Source organism: Bombus flavifrons, chromosome 7, assembly GCF_040668555.2.
Source record: "Bombus flavifrons isolate JBK064 chromosome 7, iyBomFlav1_principal, whole genome shotgun sequence".
NCBI lineage: Eukaryota > Metazoa > Arthropoda > Insecta > Hymenoptera > Apidae > Bombus > Bombus flavifrons.
Genome location: NC_138448.1, coordinates 4,975,886 through 5,001,970, shown reverse-complemented (window position 1 = coordinate 5,001,970; position 26,085 = coordinate 4,975,886). Strand labels below are relative to the sequence as shown.

Here is a 26,085-nt window from a genome sequence, read left to right as displayed (position 1 = left end):
TAAAAATTAAAAAATTATACTTTTGCAGCCAACTATATGTATCTTTTTTCGCCCTATTCTGCGTGAAATTTATATTCTTTGCCACTAAAAGAATCTAAAAAAAAATCTAATTGTTCGAGATTCACGTCGTTTAACGCTTCAACTCTTTATTCAGAGCGTAATGTAATTAAGTTAACCTTGTTAACGAATAAGTAAATGAAACTCTGAGAAACCATGTTGGCATAAAACAATTTGATCGAAGACGTGAAAATAATTCGCAGCTTCGATTCCGGAGGGACGCGTCGCGTCTGCCGCGTTCGATTTCTGGAGTAGAACGAACGTTCTACTCCACAGTGTTGGAGCGCAACAGTGTTGGGCGCTTTGACAGCTACGCGACAATTCTCTATCGACGATTCTTTTCGCGTCTTATTCGTTCCAAGGGGGTTGAGATATTCTCGCTGAAATTGCACCGCTTTCCGGAATGCACTCTGCTCGCGTGGCCGATGACAGTTGTTTCACGGAAATGCACTCGCACGTCCCAACCCGTGACAGAGAAAACGTGTGAGCGCCGCTAAAACGAAACTGAACCGGGTCGACGTTGAAAATTGTATTCGTCGTTTACGTTACCACTCCGTTCGACGTTGCTTCAAAGATCATTTTCCACCCTTTCTATTTTTCTCTGTTCGCAGGTTGCTTTTCATAATTTTGAGAAAGTATGATTCGAATTGTAAGGTCGATATTTCGAAAGTTTCGTAGATTCTGAATCAATCTTTTGTTTGTGTTTGTTGATTTATTGATTTCTTTGCATGTTACTAGATTTATTGAGATAATTAATTACGGAGCAATTAAAGCAAAGATAAGAATTTGAATGGTTTGGTTTGAGATATCGTATGCTGTGTATTACATGTTGCATATTATTAATTACAATAGATACAAAAAATTCGTACTCGTTCCATAATCAAGGGATGTTATTATAACTTTATCGGGAAATGGAGAATCTATTTCATATTGTATATATTGTACACGTTATTTATCATATAATCATTAGTAAAATTGGAATATTAAACAGATAATTAAATTATTTCCGAAATATTCCTCAATTTACACAAGCATTCTGTAATACGATTTTTCGAGTGATGAAATAAAATTTTACCGATTTGACCGACGTATGAACTAATAAAATTAGCCTGTTGTTCATGGATCGAAATTAGTATCTCATAACTAATTATTAATACAGACTATTTCCGGTAGTGTCGCCACAAATCGAATATCCCTTCAAAGAATAACAAAACCAGGCCACAAAACACAAATTATTCATAGAGCGTACTTCATAAATCTCGATAATTTTAATGAAGCAACAATTTCCAGGATTTCTCACGAGTGAATTTTCGTAATCGCGAAATCCTTAATCCACGGCCAGTTTATCCGTAACGATGTTCTCCCTTGGCCGCATTTTTCGCATTCAGATAGCGATACAAAACCAAAAGCCGGTGGAGAAAACGGGCGGATTCGAGTGATGAACGAATTCGTGCTTCGCAGCTGCAGCTGCGGCGGACGTAAGCGTGATTTATCTCGTTTTGCATAGCAATTTCGGCTGCCTCCGCTCGCTGGCCGTTGGGACTTCCGGTTTTCGTTCGGATAAATTACCTCTGCGTTTGGAGCGGGCGAGCATCGATCCGAAATCGATTTTACCTCGTCATACGACGATGCAAATCGAGTTTATGTATTTCCTCCTTTTTTTCTTTTTTTTATTTTTTGGAGTCACGACGGGTAGGAAGATTAATTTTTACCCATGAACAGCTAGTACTTCTCATGGATGTTCATTTCGTGACTAATGAGTTTCGATTCGTTTGTTTGAATCTTATGATCAGTTTTATCGAAGACGACTTTATTCAAAAAGAAGAAGATAATTATCTTGTCTATAAGATGGAAAAATATTTGAATTGAAGCTAGAAATAGATAAGTCGAAAAGCGTTATATCAATTAACACGTTTGTGTCTGATGCTCGTATGTGATAAAACGTTAATTGAGAATTGAAGATATACTTAGATACTCGAAATTTTATTCTTGATTTAATAATAAATTTAGACGAGATATTACACACAATCTCCCGTTTGATTGAATTTCTCCCTAACTCATCGACGGTGTTTCCATACCATGCACCTATTAAATCAACTTTCTAAATTTACCAACCCGTCTAACAAGAAGTAGTCTAAAACTCCGTCCATTCGAGAATTTCATTTCCCTAAATTCTCCAAATTATGATTATCATATGCATACTCAAAACCTTCAAACAAGAAACATACCTGACCAAACATTCTAATCCCTCAGCAAATGTACTTGAACAAGCCTAACCCAACTCAACCGTCCCTAACATCGAAGACAGAGACAAAAGCAATTGCTTTGGCACGAAGCGAGGCAAACAAGACACGTGGAACAGTCGCGGAGGAGTCGTGCAAACAGTTAATAAAACGAGAGAAACAAGCGGAACGAATTAAGCGAAGCGAATAAGAAATACCCGTATTGGTCGAAGATGTTCTATCGTTGGTCGCTCGGCCGGAACAGTGGTTCTTAAGCGGCGTCCCTCGGAACACTGTTATTCCAATTTTATGAACAAACTATTTTAGTTACAATTTTTACTACGATATCCTTTTCTAACTAAAATTTTCTTCCTTATTGCTACACTCGATCTTACAGCTAAATATTGAACTTGGTTCACGATAATTAAAGCTACCTTATTCGCGTATTCTCTCGCATTCTTACTCTTTTATCGCTATACTATCTACACATCTGAATAATACATTTGTATAATATTTTATATTTTATATTTTATATTTTATATTTTATATTTTATATTTTATATTTTATATTTTATATTTTATATTTTATATTTTATATTTTTAATTTGTATAATATTCTTCTCTTTAGCGGTCGTGTTGCCTTAGTGATTTTGGCGGCATCGTGCGCCGATTATTGAACCGCACGAAATTAGACCGTAACACGCAAGGTTTCCTTGTAATCTCAATAATATTCCGTGGTTTGGAAAAGATTAAGAATCACTGGGCTAGAAAGATGGACAACGAAAGTCGACGAAGGAGGGAGAAAAATAAGCGATTGTTTCAGGCGACCCTTTGTCGTTACGTCGTGGCGTGGTGACCTCCGCAAACCGGCGCCCCCGGGACAAGTTTCGTTTACGCTTACCCTTACATTCTCTAATGAGGAAGCTATAATATTACGCGACGTAAGTAATGGACGGGCACGATGAACCCCGTTACGACAACGTTTCGCCCTGGGCGATGGTTAACGGCTAACGATCCGCCTCCTTCTTTTCCTCCATCTTCACCTTCTCGCCCCGTATTCCCTTGTGTCTTTGAACCTGAACACTGCTCGAGTATTTCGACCTCTTCTTTTCCTCTTTCTTTTTTTCTTGCACGTCCTCTTGTACGTTTTTTCGCTTCGTTTAATTTGCACAGAGGGAGTGTTGGGTGATGTAGTATTTATGGAAGTTGCTGGTTGACTTGATTTCAAGGTGTTGTACTGGACTTTAATTAAGGTTGAACGAGGTGTTAAAATTTGGAGATTACTTCCGAGTACATTGATCGATTTTCTTCCTATCGTCGTTAATTTAGGGGGTAGGTAACGAGTCTGTAGTGAAATATATTTTAGAATTATTTTTTTTGTTTTAATCGTATTTGACTGTTACGGCGCGTTGATTTACTCGAAAGAATAAAATTGCTTCTTTTCTTTAATTATACTCGACGTTGAATGTTTTATTTACCTTTTAATTAACGAATACGGATGAAGCAATCGATCCAATTGTATTCGAAATCTTCAGAATTTCTACTTGGAATATAATTGGACGAATTGTTCCATCACTCCTTCAGCATTAGCCTCGTGAAGCATTCCAAGGATCAACGTATTCTCTTGGACGTTCGTCTTCCGTTTATCCTAGCAATCTCTGTCATGAGATTCCCTTCGATTCATCAGGTTCTATCGACAGGTAAATAGGAAGTGCTGATTGCATCGAGGCACGAGATCACGATCGGACAGCAAGGTGGACCGATCGACCTCTATTCCTGGATTAGATCGTTTGATCGCTAATCATTTCGGCCGTTTAGATCGTCCACCAGATGCGACACAGATTAGACACGATCAGTTGACGCGTTGTCACTCGTTATAGGACGTTTGCATGTTTGTCGAAGATACCTTCGTTCAAGCTGACGAAGTAAACCTTGATGTTTGCTCGATCCTGTATGTATATGTAGATTGATTTATGTTGATGTAGCACTTTGCTTTCTGAAACTGAGAGTGGAATGTTGGATTTTCACTTTTCAACCGATCATTTTATAGTACAATTGATTAATCGAGTAACATCGATCTTATTGAATACGCGGTGAGATACAAGAATAAAGACGATGTGTGTATATTAAATATAAGAAAACACATATATCGTATCATGACGAAAAATGTCTCGAGTAATTATTATAAATTTTTGTAATTTTATTCGTACACGCAGACATCGGATCGTACGATATCGTGAATGTATGATTAAATAAATTATAAAAATCCATAATTGCATGTAAAATAACCAGATGATTGTTAAGACGAAGAATCAAATTTAGAGCACGACCATGTTTGTTACAATATATTATATCTTTTCCATGTGATTTTCGCATTCGACGAATTCCAAATTTAACTCTTCTAGGTGAACCAACAATATTCTTCCAACAGTACCCTCGTCACCGTATTCCTTCGAACACCCCACAACAATATCGTCGCAACTTCATATCTCGTCATCGCTCTTTCGCGCCGAGCACATACCACTCCGTTTCATTCGGCCGAAGATCCAAAACGTCTCGACATTCTGCGATGCTCGCGAGCAAGCGTTTCAAAGCGTTACATTCCCCGAGACGACCCCGACCATTTATTAACTAGCCAGCAAAAGTATGGGTGTCTTTGACGTGTCTAGCAACTCCGTATTGCTTCCTCTGCACCCTCCTGTTGCCTCCTTCAAACTCGACGAACACCACCGTTTCGCTTCTCGCACTTCCCTCCTTCTTTATTCCGCGTAAATACACAGGCTCGCTAAATTACTCGAACGCTTGTAGACACATTTTTCGATTATATCACGCGTCTCGTACATTTTGAAACATCTCGAAACTTCATTAGCACAGTTATGAGACTTGACTATCGCGAGTATATTGGCAGAGTTCGAAACAAATTTGAAAATGTACATACAAGTTACAAGATACATAGTACATGCATATGCTTCACACAGCACTTTAGTATTTAACACTAGAACTACCACACCTATCAAATTGGTTACAATTTTATCTTAAAATTCCTACTGCATGTTATATTATAAATAATATAATGAATTTTATTTTGTTTTTTATGTATTCAAACTCAAAATAATTTTATATGCAGGTTACTTATACCAATACCAGTCGAAATGACTGGTACTTGTCAAAGAGTGAAAGGATCCTGTAATTTGTTTATCGAACCCCAATTAACCAGTTTCCTCGTTTTGTACAACTTCCCACACGTTTCTAAAATTTTTACTGTGTATCGTTCAATATGATGATATCAGTTATCAGGTAAGTTCCGGATCGATCGCTAGATCGCTGGATGCTAACACTAGAACCACACCAGTCAAAATGACTGGCTCTACAATTTTATAAATGTGTCAACCCTCATTTAGGGATCCCAGATGGATTAATAATACCAAAAATCTACTACATAACATGGAATTCCTTCTGTAAGAAAGTAATAAATCAATAAATATAAAAATATTCTATTATTACGTATTTTTTAAAGACCAATCATTTTGTCTGGTTTTGGTAGAAATAGCTTCGTGTCAATTATCGGTAGTTCTAGTTAAAGAGTCGATTATTCGTTATATTAGCAAGCCTCGATATTCAGCGAGACCGTAATTAAATCTAATTACTAATTACAAAAAATATCCTGTAAAATGCATTTTCAAAATCGACCGATAAAATCGCGTTTCGTCACGATATCGATACAATTGCAGTACATTTTGTGAAAAGCACGATGATAAGTCCAGAAAACTTTCTCATACTAACACGTATCCGAGGTGTAAGTATCCGAGTACATTCGTGATTCAGTGTACGCGTTGCGTACGGTTTACGAGCGATCGGCGCGCGTAAACTCTTTACCCTCGTCGACGTTGGCGAAGAAGCCTAACGATATTCCGTGGTAATGAATGATACACGAGATAATGGTCGATGTTATCGCTGGTTGACGCCTCGCCGCGTGACCGATGCTTCGCGCTGATCCGCTATTCGCTAGAAATATTCAGCCGGTTTCTCCGTTGTCGTTGTTGCCGTAAATCCGTCTGCGGGAAACAGGAGCCCCCTCTGTCCGTCGCCGACATTGTAATCGGAGGAGCGGACGTGCACACGCCGCGTGAATAAGCCCTGCAAGCGTACCCGCCGCGTCATTTTTCGTCACGAGCTTTCACACGGTCGAGCTTCAACGGGCGGCACCGGTGATTGATCACCACGGCCCAGACCCTTTCGTACGAACCCTGTGTGTGTACTGTCGCCCTGGATTCCGTGCCGCACTTCCGTCATGCCTAGTCGCGTAGGTAACGCGAGGACATTCAATGCCACGAAGTCGGTTGTCGACAGTCGTCGAGGTTTCGCTCGGTTTCACTTCGTGTGACCCGGTTTGCTGGCTTTTGTATTGGAATTTTCTGTTCTTTTTTTGGTTTGCTTTATGATGTGATGCAGAGATTAGGAGAAGGTTTGAGTAGCTGGTTTGACGGCACTCTCGGGTATCGGTGATGTATGTACTGCTACTTTGATTCGAGTTAGGGGAGAGATGGAAGACTGCGAAGATTTGTTGACGTTTAGTGACGTTTCTGTTTTATTTCATATCGTTACGTGAAATTGATCAGTTTGCTTTCTGGAGCCTCAATTTTGTACGTATCTATTAAAATGTTGGAGTATTTCAAGTAGATTAAAACTATATATTCGCGAGTATATCATCAGAAATACGAAGGTAGTCAGAATCATATTATTTTATTTTATCTGAACTATCGAAAAGTTGCAGCCTATGGGGAATCTTAAAAAGTGTTCGTCATAGTGCAATCCCTTTAAATCCTCTATAATACACATCGTCACGAATAGTAGATAGTTCGAAGAATAATAGACATCCTTATCTGATAAATGAAATAATCGATCATCAAACCAAATCGAGTTGCATGAAAACTTTCCGCTTGATAGAAACTCACAATCAGGAGAGAACAAGCAGAAACAATTACTCCCGTTAAATCGGTATCGGTACCTTTTTCTCGTAGAAACGATCCAGCCCTCGCGATAAATAAAACGCGCGTTACAAAAGCATTCTTCTCCCTTTTGTAACGAAGGCCGGAGTACTTGAAACGAATTTTCGCGAAATTCCACCGGTTCTCCGATGCAACAGAAGTTTGCAACAGCGCGCGTTTCGCATTGATTTATTTTCCGCTTGCAAAAGTGCGAATTCCTCGGGTTCTCTTCGTAACTGGTGAACGAGTAGCTCGCGACGAGTGATAGGCGAGTTTATCTCGGGCGTTGCGTCGCCGACACCAGAATACCTTGCATGACTGATGGTGCACGTGATCCTGAAGAGAAATATAGATCCCCGTACTACGTTCTTCCTGTAAATTCTCCCGTTTCTATAGAGAACAAATGCGTCGGAAGAGAAGAAAAGGCGGATCGTCGCGTTCTGGCTTTTCTTTGGGGAAATTTGTGCAATGGGCGCAGCTATATATGCTTTTTCCTCTTTTCTTTTTCTTTTTTTGCTTTCTACAGATGACTGTGCAATTTTCGCAACACTAGTTTTTAGGTCGTAAGTTTGTTAGAAGGGATACTTACGTGACGAGTTGAAAATCATACGAGAACCGAATAATATTGTTGTAAATTATTATGGAAAAAACGTTTCTATTTACAGGTACAAATTCTTTTTTCGCATACAGGTAACTCTAGATTTATTATAATACCATTGTGCTCTGTATTATCGTAGTAACTTTGATTCTTTAGAGTCGTAATAATTTATTTATTACCATGTACTTTTTACCTGTAGATACACTCTACTGTATTCTCCCTCTCTGATCTGACGTGCTGCTTGATGTACTAAAAAATAGAATAATTCTTCGCTTTATATATTGTAATGCAGTCTCGAATATTTCAGAACTTAGAAAGGAGGGTAATATCTTGCGAAGAACTTTTTATCGATGGCCTGGAGATACACCTGCAGGTAGAAACGAGTCCTTATCTTTCGCGTAAACGGCTATCCGTATCCATAGAATAAATAGCTCGCTTCTCTCCCGAAACTCCCATTAAGAAAGCTAATATTTTCCCGCGTGATCCTCCCTGTCGCTCCGTTTTATGGTGTCCTGTACTCCAAAGGCTTTTCTGCAAAACAAATGGGGCTGTTCATTGAACTACTATTTCAGTCCATCGACCGATAATGACCACCTTCGTTGTCGACTTAATTCACGATCATGTGCGACAAAAACTCTTCCGGAATATAGCGCAATCAAACGATATAATACAAAATAAGCAAAAGATTAAATTTTCACTTAGACCACTTTCGTAATTACCATTCAACAACAGTATCAAAGGTTGAATTCTACTTCCACTTTTTCAAATCTGTTCCTTTCATGACTTTCTGTTCCTTCTACCAAATCTATTTTCCACGACAAACGCCCACTGTCAGTACACAGGACGTCGCAAAAATCAGTACCTTCAACGATGACAAACCCACTGCCACGAGTTCCATGGTCGATCAACCGCTTCCGGGTGCGCGACACGTCGAGCGAAAAACCGATTCCACTCCTATATCGGCGTCTATCGAGTGAATTTTACGAATCGGCGGGCAACCGTGGAGGGCAAAAAGCCTGTTGGAGCGTTATCGAGGCCGGCGTAACAGAGGCCCGATCAATCTTCTCCCGCCTCCTTCGACTTCCACCGACATCCTCCGCATCGGGGGCCGAAACAATGCGCTGCATCCCGCATAAACTTCCACGCACGCCTTTCAGCCGCTAGAAACTGGTAGCCACTCGTAACTCCTCGCCGAAGCGGCGCATATAGATACGCAGAGACGTCGAGCAAGCCTCCAGGTGAGATAGAGGGCCCGTAGTCCGAGCGTATCGTTCGATATATCGCGGGAAGTGCCGGCTGCCAGCTCGTCGACAGCCACCAGTCTGCTTCTCGAGTGCCTGTGCGTGCCATACGTACACTCACGTTCAGAAGTATATTAGAACATCTACTTCTGGTTTCGTGCAAAATGCGACAATTGGCTTGAACGATCAAGGAGAATAACAGTTAGAATAAAAATTTAAAAGGTTACAGCATAAGAATTAGTATCGTAGTTTGAGTAATTTTGGTAACACGTAGCTACGGTAATAATTGCAGCGTTTTGGTTATAGGTAATCGTTATCGATGATGGAAATTGCTTTTGGTTATCGATAAGCATTATTAAAAGCGACGGAATTTTTGTTTGAATTAATTAACCACGATTTTGCGTTCACGGGAGATAACGACGCACGAATTTGTGAGAATTATGTCTAATTATTATGTTTTAAAAGAATTGTGTATTAAAATCATATGTGTTGCTTCGCGCTGTAAATAAAGTCGAAATTTGGAATTAATTCGGAACAATTGAAGTAGAAAGGCGAATAACGCGATCGTCGAACGACATGGTTGATATAAATGGGAAGAAATGTTATTATAAAAATGATTTTTATTATAAAGTTATGCCTATCTATCTTTACGTAAATTTCAAACCAACTGATAATTCTTACGTCATTCTAATCATTGTTGAGGGTAATCTCGCTTTCTCTAAGTGTCCTAATACTTGAACGAGGGTGTACGCGTGTCACTCTCGATTGCGAGCACGTGTATATACGCGAGCATGTTGACTTGGAAAGGGTGCTTGCGTTTAAACGCCCACGTCTTCCAGCCAATCTCTCGACACACGGACATCGATGACTTTAAACTGCCTTTCCGTTTGCTGGTTGATTTAATCTTGACTCTCTGTCGTGAAATCTTTATCTTCTTCGTACGATAAAAAACAATTGCATTCTGAACTTACAATTACGTTCAGACGATCCGGTGGCGAATAACATGCAGTTAATTTTATGCGAGCGATTCGATGCGATTTGGTAAAGATCGAGTACTCTTACATTAAACTAAGATTAAAATCAAACACCAAGATTAAACTACTTAAACCGGCTATTACGAGTTCCGTATTACTCAAAGCGAAATAAAACGGATAGATTAAACTTTATAGGATGCAATTTGTTCTTCCAAAGTAAAAACGAATGGAAATAAAAGAAGTTCCATAAACGTCCAAGCCGGTAGCTTTCAGAAGTAGCGATTAGTAATTGCAGACGCGGATGAAACCGGCTAGTTTATTTATACGCCGCGAGAGTTCCAACGAAAATTCCCGCGGGAAACTGGCTGAAGTTCCGCTAAAAATTCAAGCCGACCGTTCAGCCTTATCCCTCGCTGTTCAACAAGTTCCATAAGTACCGTACAACTTCCGACAACTTTATACGGTTGTAATTTATACGCTCGATAATTCCTCGCGCCAAAACAAGAGAAGTTATATAGCAGTCTGTCAGTGTTCCGAGCAGGCACTGTCTGGTACCTTGATGCGTTCATACGCAACAGAGAGATTAGAGTTACAAGTAGCTTTCAGTACCTTCGTTCTTGTCAGGATGCATCTAATCTATTTGTATGACAGGATTACAGCGCCACACAGGTGCGGCGAGCTTAAACGCATCGCATAATTAAAATGTATAATTATAATTGCGCAGAGAAATTGCCTTTCGCTTTTTTCCTTTTTTAACCGTGACCGGTCCTTACGGCAATATTTACGCACGGTGATCCGTTATGGACATTTCTCTTCTTCATCTTTCCTTGCCTTTTAGCGTTACTAATCTTCAACAACGTTTCCTTGGAACACGCGTTTAACGCAAGATCGAGGAAACGGATTTTTTTAATAATTTCTTGATAACAGTTGTTATTGCGAAACTCTCGCGAACCGGTACAAACTTCAACAGGAAATAGATTTTTTGGATAATCGCTCGATAGCGGTTACTTTTTTTCGTGCAAGTACGTTTCATTAGAATTATAGTATAGGACATACGATTTACAGATTTTCATCAGATAATCGGTTGACGATGATAGTATTGTCGTTCTTCGTGAGAGATCTTGCTAATAATTGTTCGATGGTTGTAGCATCACTTGTCCTTCGGAAATGTTTCCTTACAATTTTAGTAGGGAGTTACTGACGCTCTTCGTGAACGTTTCGTTAAGATTGTAGTAAATTTAGCACAGGATTATAGGAATAAATCTGTCGCATAACTGTTTCATAGTGATATCGTAGCTGATCTTTTCGTTAAAATTTTAACTAGTTTGATATAGAATTAAGGAAAAGAGAATGGAATAATTGTTCGATGGTCGAGTCGTTCCTTCTTTTCTATTTTCAAGTTGCTGATTCATTTATAATTACGTGTACTACAGACATGGACTCGAATCATATTTGTTTAAATTCGTTTTAAAGCATTTGATTGATTTATAACTTCGTGCATCATAGATACGAAGCCGAATTCTTCTTTTTTTCTTGTTTCTGAGTGCCTTCGATCATTTATAATTATACGTGCAATAGATACGAAGATGAATCATTTCTTTCTCTTTATTTTCGAGTGCTCGATTCATTTATAACGATGTAAATCACAGATACGAAGCCTAATTTTTTTCTTTATTTGTGAGTGCTTGACTCATTCATAATTATACGTATGTACATCACAGATATCAAGCCAAATCGTTTCTTTCTTTCCTTTATTTTTGTACACTTGGTTCATTTATTATGCGTCACGTACATGTATAAAACACTGAGGTCATCTGCCATGTTGCCATTTCTGATATTACAGCAAACTTCTACTTATAATTATCATCAATCTTCATTTATCTACGAACCCCTTGAAAACCAACTTGTATCGCAATTATGAAAACCAACAAGGAGTACTCTAACACGGGAAAGGCGGAGACGCTCCCGATATCTTTTCTATCTCTACGAAAAGAATTTTTGAGAAGCGCAGTTATAATACGTTTCACGTTAACACACAAATCGACATGGATTTGCAATATTAGAATTAATTGAAGTATTTAGATAAAATAAATTACGTTTGTAAGGTGTTCAATATTTGTAACTTCTCGCATTACCTATTACTCTGAGATATTATTATTCCCTGGTAACATCAGCAATTAGTAATTTAATTATTTGTAAACGAAATAAGTAAAGTTATTTCTTACTATACCGTTGAAAAATTTGCTTAATAATTCCCAATATGGAAAATGAAATTTATTATTAGGAATTGATTTGAATGTCGTTACAACGTATCCTTATGGAATCAGAATTGCGTCCAATTTCGCGCGAATATAATTTCATGTCGTAAGATAAAGATTTCATTTTATCCAACCGATAATTCTAATAATAAAAATACTCAAACTATAGAAAATCAATAGGGAAAAACACATCTTACATTGAAAATCTGTAAAACTTTTTTAAAATACTGCGAGTTATTTCAATTCCCCACCGACGGTTTTAACAATAAAAGTCTTCAAAATCAATAAAACCACGGAGACAAAAATCTCAAAAAGGCATCGTTGTAAATCTACAAAATTTGTCTGGAAAATCACGGATTAGTCGTTTCGCTTTCTCGCCGATAGTCCAAAAATATCCAGAAATGTCCAAAGTAAAGAAAATCATCGGAAACAAATTTCCAAAATGCACGATCGTAAATCTATAAAATTCACACAAAAAACCACAAATTGGTGATATCGACGACTTCGATAGTTCTAACTGTTAAGTAACTGGACGCGGTTGAACGACATAAGTTGCCGTCAACGCGGCTTCCTCCTTCGGTGAATAGTGAACTCCGGGTGTAATCTGAAATCGCTTCGATTACCATCCTGGCGCATACCTCTCGAATTAGCTGTGTAAATCAGTTTGAAATACGTTTATTCTTGGCGAGCTTCGACGAGCTCCTTCGAGCTACTTGGCCGGTTAGTTACGATCCAACGTGTCGGAGTTGCTTCAATGTTGCGGCCATGGCAAAAAGACGAGCGGCTAAGGGTTGAGTAAACGCGCGATACGCGGTATTTTACATCGGCTAGATCAGCAGGTGTTCGGGACGCTAATAACGGGAAGGTATAGCGGAGGGTTCATTCCTGGGAATATACGCGAGATGTATCGTAATGACGTTAATTTGACTATAAGTACTCCGCGCAGTAGAAATTCTTGACACGATGGAGGCTTCATTATCGAAAGCAATAGGAGCTATGTGTGCACTCCGCTATGAGAACTTTGAGATAACAAAGCTTCGTATTATGGAATATGTTAATACAGGGAGAATTTGATCCTCGATGCATCTGTACGATACAGTGGATTTATCGTGTAACAGACGATTAATTGAAACAACTTTTTGGCTATGTTGTTTGCGATTGGTAGAATTACGTTGGTATGCAGTAATTTTAATTGTATCGAAGATCGTTATAGATTGTTTGCATTCGTTTATAATTTACAAGAACATGGGGTGCATTTCACTACTGAAAGAATTAGATTTATTTTAAAACTTCTTATAAAACGCTTCTCACAAATCTCATCGATGGGATTCAATAATAAAGATCAATATGATACTTTATTAACGAATTTAGCAAAGTCTATTTTCTCTACGAGTTCAATCTTCTTCGAAACCGTAAGAACCGAGTGTTTTGTCTGATTTTCGTCGTTTCAAGTCTGATGACATTTCGTTGAAGTCGTTAAGCGGTTCGTGCACAAAGTAGCCGTGGAAATCGTTCGAAAATTCGTAAACGATCGAGGAAGAAGGGGGCTGTTAAATTCACCGAGAAAAAGATTCTCGGTCCTTGGTCGCGCGTAAATAGCAGTTCAGCGACGTCGGGGCGAAAAGAAAGGGGATTTCACGGTGTAGTGCAGTCTACTTGAGTAAGTAATGGGCGGAGAGTGGCTCCGTTCGTCTTCTGTAAAGTGGACGCCGGGGGTAAATGCGTTGGACGTCCCTAAGGAGCTGGTTTCGTATTGCTCTTGCATCTGCTTTCGACTGGCATAAAACATATATCTCGATATTGTTACGTTCCTGTCTTTAAGAATCCTCGTTTAAACGCTGTTTAGCGGACGATCGTTAGTTAAACTGTTACCATCGAATTCATTTCGCTTGGAATTTTCTCATTTCATTGGTACGAAATAGAATTTTCTTACATATGTACGTCTATCGGTCCATATATTGTATTTGTAGTACAATTGTGAATGAATATCGAGTTACGGACAGATTTTTTCTCGTAAAGTGGAAGATAAAATGTTGAATTACTTCAAAAAAAAAAACTCTACACCTTTTCTTTTGTATATCCGTGACCTGGAGACCGCTGTTACGAAGAGAATAGAATTTAGTGAAACAACAAATTCGAAATAAGGAGAGGTCCATATTACTGTGCTCTTGAATATAAATTATGTTTTGGATTACAAGGTCTAAAAACAAAAGAACTATAAGTAGATTTCCATTGCTTTTTCTTATAGCCTTCAGCTAAAGCTACAAGGTTAACTTTTTGGTCGTGTCCTTTGCTATAAATATATGAACGTGCTCCCTATCATAGCTTATTCCCATTGTATTGTAACACTGTAAGAGTGAGGATCTGGATCAACATACACTATACCTGTACTTATATTTATACCTTTGCTTATTTCAATATATTTTTCTATTACAAATTCATCCACTCGTTCCTCTATCAGTCAACCTCAACATAAAATAATAAAGAGCTATATCTGATAATAGATTAACAACGATAATTGGATGTTTTCACGACTCTCTTGATCCTCACTTATCCTCCATTTGTAAAGACCACGTACGTACAACATATATTTTTATCACAGTTAAGTTCTCATGCGACCATCAAATTAACCCCGTGATATTTCTAAGCCAATTCGATCCAATAAATATTTGAAACCGTGACAAATGAGGGTTCCATTAAAACGATCGAACATTATTACCGAACAAGCGAATCAACTAAATTCATTGTTCTATTCTGAATTCTGTTTTTCATCCCCAGTAATCCAGTCGTTGTTCTAATTTATTCTCTATAAGAGTCGAAACCACCACCATTTTCACGAGAGCATTCTCCACCTCTGTCAAATCAAAATAAATAATTCTTGCATTTCTGTGAACATACCATGAAATAAATTCCATTCGCGGCAGTTGCTTGAAATTTGAATTACCTTTCAATCCTACGTAGATTAGAATGATTCTACTATTAACGCGTTGATCTTATTTTTAGTTCTCATTCCTATTTGTCTCACTGAAGAACCGAAACCTCCACTCGTATAACACACTTTCATCCCTGCAGAAAATAGAAAAATACTTCCTCTGCCTCTCTTCGATGCTATCGTAAAATAAATTCCAGCCGCAGTCTAGTCGTGAAGGTCGCGGAAGTTACGAGGTATTTTCGTTTGCACGCAAAAGCCGCGATAATGCGTCGAGGGTGGAGAGTGAAGAAGGGTGGAGAGTGAAGAAGGGCGAAGAGGCATTGGAAAATACGAGTTCCACGAACGGGTGGCAACGCTTTTGTTCGCGAATTCTGACGGGTCACAGGGAGTAACGAAACGAACAGACGAAGAAAAGCGAAACGGGACAAGATATAAAGTTGACGGTAAGAAAGTTGTAAGTGAAGCCGGGGGGTAGTTTCCTACTCGTGTGGTTTAACGACGCGGTCTGATTTCCATTTCGTTTTTCTCCGCGTCCGTCTTTATTCGACAATATCGTATCGCGTCTTTCCGCTCGAGTGTAACATGGTAACTGTTGAAAATTCTTGTACCACCAGCTTCCCGCGATATCCCGTTCTCTACACGCTGTCGAAGAAGCGCTTTCTTGACAGTAGCTATTTTCTCACGGAGAATCTTAAGTACTCCAAAGATGGTAATTGAATTCTTACAATAATGGTAATGGTAATTGTTGAGAAAAGAAAGGTTTGATAGGTGTATTAAAACGAAACGCGGGCTATTCTCTGTCATTCATGAACTCGTGTTTTCATGGCCAAACGTTGCCGACGAGTAAACCCGTGATGCGTTTTTTTTCGCATCGGCGTCGTTTAACTTTAAAGTGGCCCAAAAAATTAGCATTTTTTACACCTTGTTCAATGCATATAAAATGTACTGTACTAAATATATTTGTAAAAGCTGTTGTGTACCATTACACGCAGGTAATTGTTACACCGTTTATCATACGAAAAAGAAATATTAAAAGTTGAAAAATAAATACAATTTATTAAAATTTATTTACATTGTTTTACCTCCATACCTAATTACGAAATAATATCCGGTGACATGAGATAAATTCTCAGTAAAATTGCCGGTCAACAATGTGTTATAACACAGCCCTTATCAATGATCGGATTCAGTTATTCTGTTAAGGGTGGGTTTCAATCTGAACACATAGTATAAAAGGCGAAGTAATTTTCATAGAAAGCCACCAATTCTAAATGACAAAAATATTTTATCTGTTTTCTGAGCTTGAAACACACGTGCCTATATTTGTTTCCGTTTGAACAATAGTTGCAAATAAAAATCAAATCTGACAAGCCAAACACATAAAGAATTAAAAACTCATCTAGTTGGATATGAATCCAATGTTTTCCTGTGTCTATCTCATTTTTGTACAAAAGAGCAAACTTACGCAACATCTCTACTTCCCTCGTTTATTTCATAACAATAGAAAATCGGCATTACTTTTTCACTCGATATATCACAATTATTTCGCTATACATACACGACATCAAAGTTTTCATCTACATTTTCGACTTATTTTCGTATATATAAAATAACTGGGCATGGATTATCTACTACTATCTAACTGAGAATTAAGCAAATGCACGTATTCTTCGGAAATTTTCAATTTTCTCAAAAACCAAGTCTCCAACACGATTCCATTCTTCTTTTTATTCTTCATTTTCTTCCTATTTTGAGTCACAGAATTTTCTTGCTCTACTTGTGCCATAATTTACAGACCGTCCTCTACATCACAAAGGACATCGAACTATCCGAACACGACCTTATCCCGCAATAGCTTTTGAATATCTTCACGTTCCACCATCGCACCCGTTACAATCCGTATCAACTCGAATAACTCGCAACCCTTCGCACGAGCCTCACAGTTGACCGATATAAAGAGGTTCGAAATTGAACAGAACCCGAAAGCAAAAGAGAAACGAAAGCCGGCCGCTCGGAGTTTCTGCAACAACAAAGAGACAGAGATAGAGGGAGAGGGGGGGGAGAGATGGCAGGGTCCAGCAGAGAATTTTTCAATGGACCGTGCGTTCCCGAAGCGGCGATACGTGCTAAATCATCGGAAGGTTTCTCTCCTCGGTGGTATTATCGAAAACGATCGGACGTATTATTGTATCGCGACGCGGTTGTTCGTGACCCGATCGACGGATACGGGAGGGCAGCTCCGATATCTCGTGTTATTAGGTCGGACAAAGGAATCCATTGTGAAGGAGAAGCGCCGCCATCGCGTTGGATAATGTCCCTAGCGCGGGAGGAAAAGGCGGACCACCTCGATAAATCTTCGCTCACGAAAAAGCATCGGTGCCGATCGTCCGCCCGTGAAATGAAATACATTTGTATGAAACGCGGCCAATTAAACATCCTCACCTCTCCATTATTTCGAAAGTTTTCTGCAGACCCGCCTTCCTGCAGATCCGACGAGTCTCGACATTCTATCGCGCGAATTAAGGTGGAGATTAAGATTCTGAGGAAGATAAGTGGGTGTGTCTTAAACTGAGGTTAGACGTTATGGAGAGCGTAGACCTTCTCCTCTTAGATATTATTTCGTAACTTTATTTTTTAAATGTTTGACAAGCTGATACGGTAGAACTCGGTTTGGTAATTAGCTAGCATTGGGGCAAGCATAGGAGATTTTAATCAACTTGAAATACGTAGGTTGTCAATGAAGATGTCGATGTTGCGGGTATAGGTATTTTGCTATTGATTTGTGCTATAAATTTAGTAAATTAAGTTTATTGGATGATATTGCGCAGTCATCTCAAGATAAATCGGCTGTGTTTATTGTTTCGTTTAAAATTAGCATTGTATTATAGAGTATTAGTATACTACAGAAACTCAACAAGACGAAGTGGCACTGTTTTAAGAGGCACATATAACGATAGACAAGATTTTAAAAATATTCCGAATGGATCGATTATTGCAATGTTTTTAAAATATTACGAATAATATTAGACATTTTAAGGACTGTCTTGAAATCAATAACTAAAATAAGAAAAATATTTTGTGAATCACTGCGTAGATGGTTTGAATAAACTTAAATTGGACGACGGTACTGTGCAAGAGAAGGATTGACGGTGCTTTGGTAAAATTTGAAAAAAAAAGAAAATAGATACCGCCATTATCAAACGAGCCTCTTTTAGTACGGACCTTTAGAGAAACATTTTTCGATACAAAGGGTGAAAAAAAAAAATTTTCTGGTCCAATAAAGCGCCTCCGCATCGCGAGAAGGCCGAGCCCGGGTTTCAATATAAAACTTTTCCCGATTGGGAAGTTCGTGCGGTTTAATTAGCCTTAATTCATCACGCATTGTCGAAAAAGTAATTACAATTTGCAAACACGTTTTGCGTAATACGTAAAATCGAAGTTAAATGGCAAAGTTTCACGGCGGGCGCAGTATGTAATTCATCGGCGAAAGTTTTTGCTGAAAGGAGTACAGAGATTATCGTGCAAAAACGCAGCATCGGTTCGTAAAATCGACTCGATCGATTGGAAGTTCTGCGTAAAAGTAGCAATAACGAAAATCCAGCTGGCAGAACAGAAAAACCTCGATCGAATGAGAAAACTCACGAATATTTAACAAGAAAATTACAAAATCCAGTTATCGAGTAACCGGACAGTTAGTATGCCATCGACGATTAATTTGATTCCGAAAGAAATGCATATGCGGCTTTGTAACACGGTTCCTTGTTTCTTGGCAAAGTCAACGATTACGTTAAATCGATCGTGGATAAAGTAGAAGCTAATTGAAATCGTTGGATTTCACGAACCAATGTAACGAAGCCGACTATAATTGCCAGCTGAAATGCCACTCACCACGAGCATGGAAACACAGTATATTCTCTGACCTTTCGCTTCAAATATTCAATTACATAACTAGCCACCCTTGAAAATTGATTGGCGGACAATTACCAGGGCGAATGAATATTGCAATCGGCTGGTATCATAATTAAAGCGAAGCGTACGTTCGAACGAGGAGCATTTACTGATTATAGCTGAATTTTCCTGTCACCACTGGCCAGTAATTATTTTATATAAAAAGTGATACTATGTTTCAATATGTTATCGATATGTTTGAATAAGAGTATCCTTGAAATATGGAAATTTCTCGCATTCACGGAAATATAGAAAATATATGTATATCCTTTCATGTTGGATTCTATATAAACTAGGATAAATAGATTTAATTTATCATGTAACAAATAATCTTTCTCGGTAAGTTTCAAAGAGTTTGTAAAAAAGTTTTCACAGATATCTGAAAGATTAACTATGATCTAGATATGATTAATTAATATTTGTCGCAATTATTAAATTGGTAGATAGCAAATAACCTATTGAATTAAGATTTTCAGTGTTCTAATTGCTAGAAATTTTCAAAGAGCTCTGACGAGATTAGACAGCATTGCAACATGTGATTGTGGACAATATTAAACCACATAAATAAAATGTAACAGCAACGTACACCTAAATTTGAATGACAGATGAAATCTTAATCCTGTGGACTAATTTGTGTAAACGTAAGATTCGAAGCTGCATTAAGACTAGACCTACCGTTATATTTCACAATAATTTTCTAATATTAATTTATAATTAAAATTTAATTATGGACTTTTTCCAATGGAAATTTTGTTCAATCTTTAATTATGAAACGCGTTAACTATAAAAAGTTGGTACAGAAAACAATATGAAGAATGTGTCTATGGCAGAGTAAATAATTAACAGTTTACTATAACCTGAAAGGAAACATTTGGTAAAAATCCATTGAAAGGAGGGCCAGGTTTTTCGCGTAGGGAAATTAATATTATCACCAGCTGTAACAATTACCCGCTGCGCGAGTAATTTATCTCCGCCATCACCGAAACAGCGTTACAAGATATATTTTTGCAAAATATACAATGCCTTTATTTCCACGGGTTTTTATTGATCGCCGATAATTTTTCATGTCGGACAGTCGCTCGTTAGTCGAGGCTTAACTGTAGTTGAATTGATACAAATTGCAACAGCCCCGAAAACCTGTCCAGCGGCTGACGAACGATCGGTCGATGGGGGGCGGAGAACAACTCGCGGTACACTTAAAAATATTACGTCAAGCCTAATTTTGGCCTCTGTCCACCTATGTTCCGCCAAAAAGCTTCAACGATCACTTGGTTGTCGGATTATCGAAGATAATCGCTTGAAAGATCGATCGTTTGCACGATAAATTCAGCGGTCTAACTTATTTTTAACGATCACTTCTACGTATCTGCAAAAATATCAATTTTTACTGATTACATAAAATTAGTGTTGCGTAAAGGATGCTTGATCCAGATACTTAGGAACTCTTCTGTAATATTTTTTAAAAATAATGCCACCTTCCCTTTATTTAGAGCTTAAATTCTTATAATTGGATAATATGTACTTTGATTATTTATTAAATTTTTCACTGTATTTTTAAGGATATAAATTTTATTAATAGTTACCAGCAAAATTTCTGTATTGCTGGTAGCTTTCAAAATACTTATCTGTTAAATAGAGGATATTAGAGGGTGTAAATAAAATAAACAGCATAAAAATTGTCAAGTATTATAAAATTTCCTTCGAAACTCTTCTCGAATATTTGAATTATTCTTCGCAATTAGATCATTTTGATAAATGGTTATAAAATTAAAAACTTCCATCAGCTTCTTGTTCGGCTGGTAACTTATTTTATTTGAGATGTTCTTCTCCTAATTGTAATATACAAGGATTTTATTATTATTTTACTTATTTATGTGATAAAAGATACAAAGTCCCATGTTAAAAATTGTGTGCATACGTTAAAAAGATGCATGCGTATAAAAATTTATGGAAATTCGTTTCAAAGGGAATGATAAGACAGATTTAAGAACCAAGAAAGGAAACAAGATTTTTCTTCAGGCAGCGACGGACGAAACCAAAATGCTCTTTTGCTACGAAAAATACAAAATACACGGTATCAGGGAAAGCTTCCTGGAATGTCATAAATCCACGCGGGGGACAGATATTAAGAAAAAGTAAGAGAACTCAGCAGGAGTCTCGATAGAACACCGTGTAGGGCTGTTTCTTCGCCAGACACAGAATTTGATTTCTGGCCAGGCAGCATGGTTTTTCGTGGATAATATAAAAATCCTACGAATAAAAACATTGTAAATATCCATCATTTATTATAACAGAAATAAATGGAGGAATATTCGAATAGATCTCAATGAAAAATTGAATTTGTACACAAAATAATTTTCTGAAATAATGCAGACCAACAATGTTGTCACGAAATATTTCACGACCTCAAAATAACGTAGTAACTACGTAACGTAGTAGTGAGTAACGACCTCAAAAATTGTATTCATTTTTAACAAAATGGAAAAGTCAAGTGAACTATTTTTAGGATTAAATAGTTTTATTTCGTAATCACATATACGTATATTTTTTTTTTATCATGACATGTTGCAATAAAAATACGTTTTGAAATCGGCTAGATGTTCACATCAGAAGAAATAGTTCGCGATTTGTCAGTTGATTTGACAATTTTTTGCGATTCACAGAGTTTGACAGAATCAGGTCCAAAGGAATTTCGCGAGGGCAAAAAGGTCGATCGGATCGATTATCGATAAGCTGATTATCACCGGGCAACGTTTATCGAATCTTTATTACATGCTCCAACGATTTGGTATAGCAGAAGTTTTACGGGAGCTTAATCGAAACGCATCAGCAACAGCGGCCGGTGAAAACATTTTTCTGAATCGGGAACTTCTTTGATAGATTTCCACCTATTTTCGTTTCCGTTTTGTTTCGTTTCGTTAGTCTACTCTTCGTAGATGCTATTATACGTCTGAATCTTGATCATACGAAAGCTGAGATGTATACTAAAATAGTATAAAAACATGGTTCAACCACTGAACAATTCAAATTTTTTAAATTCGCGTTTGTATCGTTTATTTAGTTTTTAATAGGAACTCAGTATGTTCGACATTCCATTCATTCCGTTTTCTTTTCTTACTTTTTTCTTCAAACATACCATACATCGCATACAATTTTTGTTTGTTTTTGAGATTAAATTATACTGTTTGTTGTTGACGAGTAAATATTCCTAGCAGGAGATACATCAATCTTTTATTTCCCTTACTCGGCGCTGTAAATTTTACAGACACTTTTACCATAGAAATTAAGCAACAAATGGTTCGCTGATTATTTGAAACGATAAATTTTCAATAGAAAGCTACGTATAAATTTCAACGCTTGACAAAAATACTGCTAATTAGTGTACAAACTTGCAAGCTTGAAAATCCTTAAAAAATAATAAATCAAATAAGAATATCGAGCTAGGAAACCCAACAACCATACAATGCCACATTCTTTCCTGTCTGACTCGTGATGCTGAATCTACCTTAGAATCTCCAAGTAACCAAACACGAATAACCAAAATCTACAAGCGCACGAGTAACTCCGATTCGTAAACTAAGAATTCGTAATTCATATATCGGCCACGAAACGTATCAAATGAGCGTTTAAAACACAGAGTGAAAATTCACGAAAGCGACCAATAGAATTTCGTGTGCACCATCTTTCTGTGAATTGTCCGCGAACAGAGGCGGCAACATTTCTGTCACGAAATTGAACGCTACCGGGGAAGAACAAACAGTCGAGGAGAAGAGGTAATTTCCACGTAAGAACGAAGCTTGGTTGCATTCGCTGAGTGTATACTTGGAAATAATGAAAATTGCAAAGTGCTTCGAAGCTGGGAATTCGCGCTTACACGCGACTAGGGTTCACTGGATAGTCGAGGGTACGACCGTGCCAAGACATTTGCCGCGGGAAATTACAAATTGCCTCGCTTTTTTTTTGGTGCAGCCCCCCCCCCCCTCCACCATCTAACAGGACTGTGGTAATTGTTTAAGCTCCAGTAGCTTGTTTTTTCGAGAATGCTTTACAATGTTGCGACGAGCGAGAGAAACATGTCTGTGTTGTAGTTTGCAGTACAAAGTTCTTGTAATTGTACAGGTATTTTCGATGAAATTGCTTTTAATTTTTTAAATATGAAATTGATATCTGATGACCCGATATATGAATTATTTAATATCGTACTTACGATACGAAAATGTAATTAATAAAATGATATTGTTAGAAGAATGAATTATGAAATAAAATATACTCGAACTACTAACACCAAAATAATAAAGTACTGATTATCATTGATTGTTGTCAATAGAAAATCCATACGTTTTCATTCTTCCAATTCTTGTTACAAATGGAAAGTGTCTTACGATAATACGCTAGTCTTGCTTTATTAAACATGGAATAATTTTATTCGCATGGCATTAGATTTTGGATTTGTCTGATAAAATTTGTCACGAAGTGAATTAATTTAAATGTGACACTGAATTATTTTTCAGACTTTTGATATGAATTTAAGAATCCATTTGCAATTAATACTGTTTTTATGCGTTTATTTGAAGATTATCTAAGATCACAATGTTAAAGCAAAGAAAATATTACCACCTAGGCTTTAAACAAACGTTCGCCCCCGTCATTGTTACATCTAGACACTAATTCATTCTCTATTGTCTGTGCTGCAGATCATCGATACCAGCTGAGACTCTGGCGCGGCCCGGGAAGCTGCGAAATAGTAAGAAGTAATAGAAATATCCTTGCGTCGTCGTAGGATCAGTGGCGTCGGTATGTAATTTGAAGCACTTGAAACATTAGAGTAATTTAAGCGAATCAAATCGACATTGACCGTGCGTGATCAATAAAATTCACATAAAGTAACATTCACGCAGATAAGAATACAACGAACAATTTATTTTTCCTGCTACAAGAATCATTTATAAAAGATACAAAATTAGTTACGAGATAGAGAGAATCAAATTGACATTGAAACGAAAGAAAAATAAAATAAAACAGAGACTAATAAGAAAATAAATTTTCAAATTTATCAAATGTTTCGATACTTCTTTAACATTACAGCTAACGTTTCTAGAACTTAATTAAGATTTAAGCGACACAGTCACAGCGAATGTATAAAATTTTCGATTTAGTGGCTTCGATTGAAAATATAATTTACGTAAATAATTACAAGCGATTAATTTCTAATTGCAAAGGTAAAGTCGTTTCAACGAAACGCCTCTGCCTACGCCATTGTTTGATAACGCGTATAGAGAGGTCGGTAGGCAGAGATTACTGAGCGAGTATTTCGCGTGAACACGCGAACACGCAGGGGAGACGATCGGTTCTCCAAGGAACACAGGATGATACGTGGGAGTGGCCATTGGCACAGAGTTACGACTTTTGGTCTCGTCATTCGTTACGTTTTGCTTCGGCCTCGTGGTCGCAATCGTGTCCACTCTATCCTGGCTTTCTGACCTCGCTGCTGAATGGACACGCCTCGCTTTGTCTACCGCGGAACGCGTTTCAAACCGCAAAATACTCTGGGATTGAGAAGTCGCCCGACAAAGGATAGAGAGTTGCTTTAAAACTATTTCTGAAAATAACCGTAGAATTGTTTGTACAATAAGTAATAGTTCTGGAGAATTACTTTTAGCGAAACAAGATGTCAGTTTAAATTCCTTATTTTACGTAATATTTTGTTTGTGGTTCTTTGTTTTGTATAATTTGTGAGAAATAACGGAGAATTTGGTATTTAAAATCAGAATGGGAAATTGTGCTTGAAAAGAAATAGCAAAGCGAGATCGGAAAGTTTTGAATAGAAAAGAGATATATTTACTGAGGTCTATCGGGTAGCCAGGAAAGTTCTTGCCGTTTTAAGCAATAGAGATGAGGTGTGGTAGGTCGTGATAGGTACTGAAGGAACACTCGAATATGTTAAGAACCAAGATATTTATTCACACTTATATTCGACGCGTACACTTGGCGCACGACGCGTGGTTACAATTATCGGTTCGTGATTCGCGGCTAATAGTTCGAGTCTGGTCGGCGTGCGGTGTCGGTTCGGACGATGATTGCTCACGATGCGTAGCGGGATCCTAGTCGATTATTAACTCTGACTCTCCGTCGCGATGATGCTGCAGAGGAAAACTCTCCTGGGGTGTGTCCCAGGATACCAGATCATCGGATTCGTCGAGGAGTGCCTTGGTTCGGAAAGCGAGGGAAGTGGGTGTTGCTGTTAATTGGTGAATTTCTGTTTGGTGGTTGGAGACGGGTGCTAACCGCCCTTGAGAGAAAGTTGTTAGCGGGAAGCATCGTACGTGCGGAAAACAGACTTCCTGTATTTTCCGTGGTATGTGAAAAACAAAGACTATTTGTTCCTTTGGAGAATCTTAGCTAAAGAAATCGTAAGATTTATAGCGGGTCCTTGGGCTAGCTGAAAATATTCCGTGAGGATGTGCCGACATCTGGCAATCATCTTGTCCGAAGGATAGGGTCTTTGTGTAGCGGGCCACGGGACAGAAAACGTTGAAAAGTTTACTGTCAAGTGCCGCTACAGAGATGAACCTAGAAACGAGAAGAATTTCCTTCTTTTTATTTAGGTAATTTCTTTATATAGTTTACATAGTAATTATTAAGAACAATCTGATTTGACTTAGAAATCTGAAACCGAATTTAAACCTCATAAGAAATTGGATGTATAAGAGTAACTTAAAACATCTTGAAAAATTGGTTTAAGACAGATCGATAAAAAAACTGCTTTTTCATTAAGAAGAGACTTTAATCTTTGTAAAAAAAAAAAAAAAAAAAAAGGAAGAGTGAACTGAATACGTTTAACTAACTTTTAGGTATGAAACAGACTTA

General features: G+C 37.8%; 1 long non-coding RNA gene across 1 annotated transcript in view; it reads left to right on the top strand.

Moving 5' to 3' along the window:
• Positions 1 to 24,087, top strand: part of LOC138182009 (uncharacterized) — an 80,421-nt gene extending 56,334 nt beyond the window's left edge. The window contains exon 5 of the long non-coding RNA XR_011173670.1: positions 23,913 to 24,087. This is a non-coding gene — a long non-coding RNA (uncharacterized LOC138182009). The remainder of the gene's footprint in view (positions 1 to 23,912) is intronic.
• The last annotated feature ends 1,998 nt before the right edge of the window (positions 24,088 to 26,085 follow it).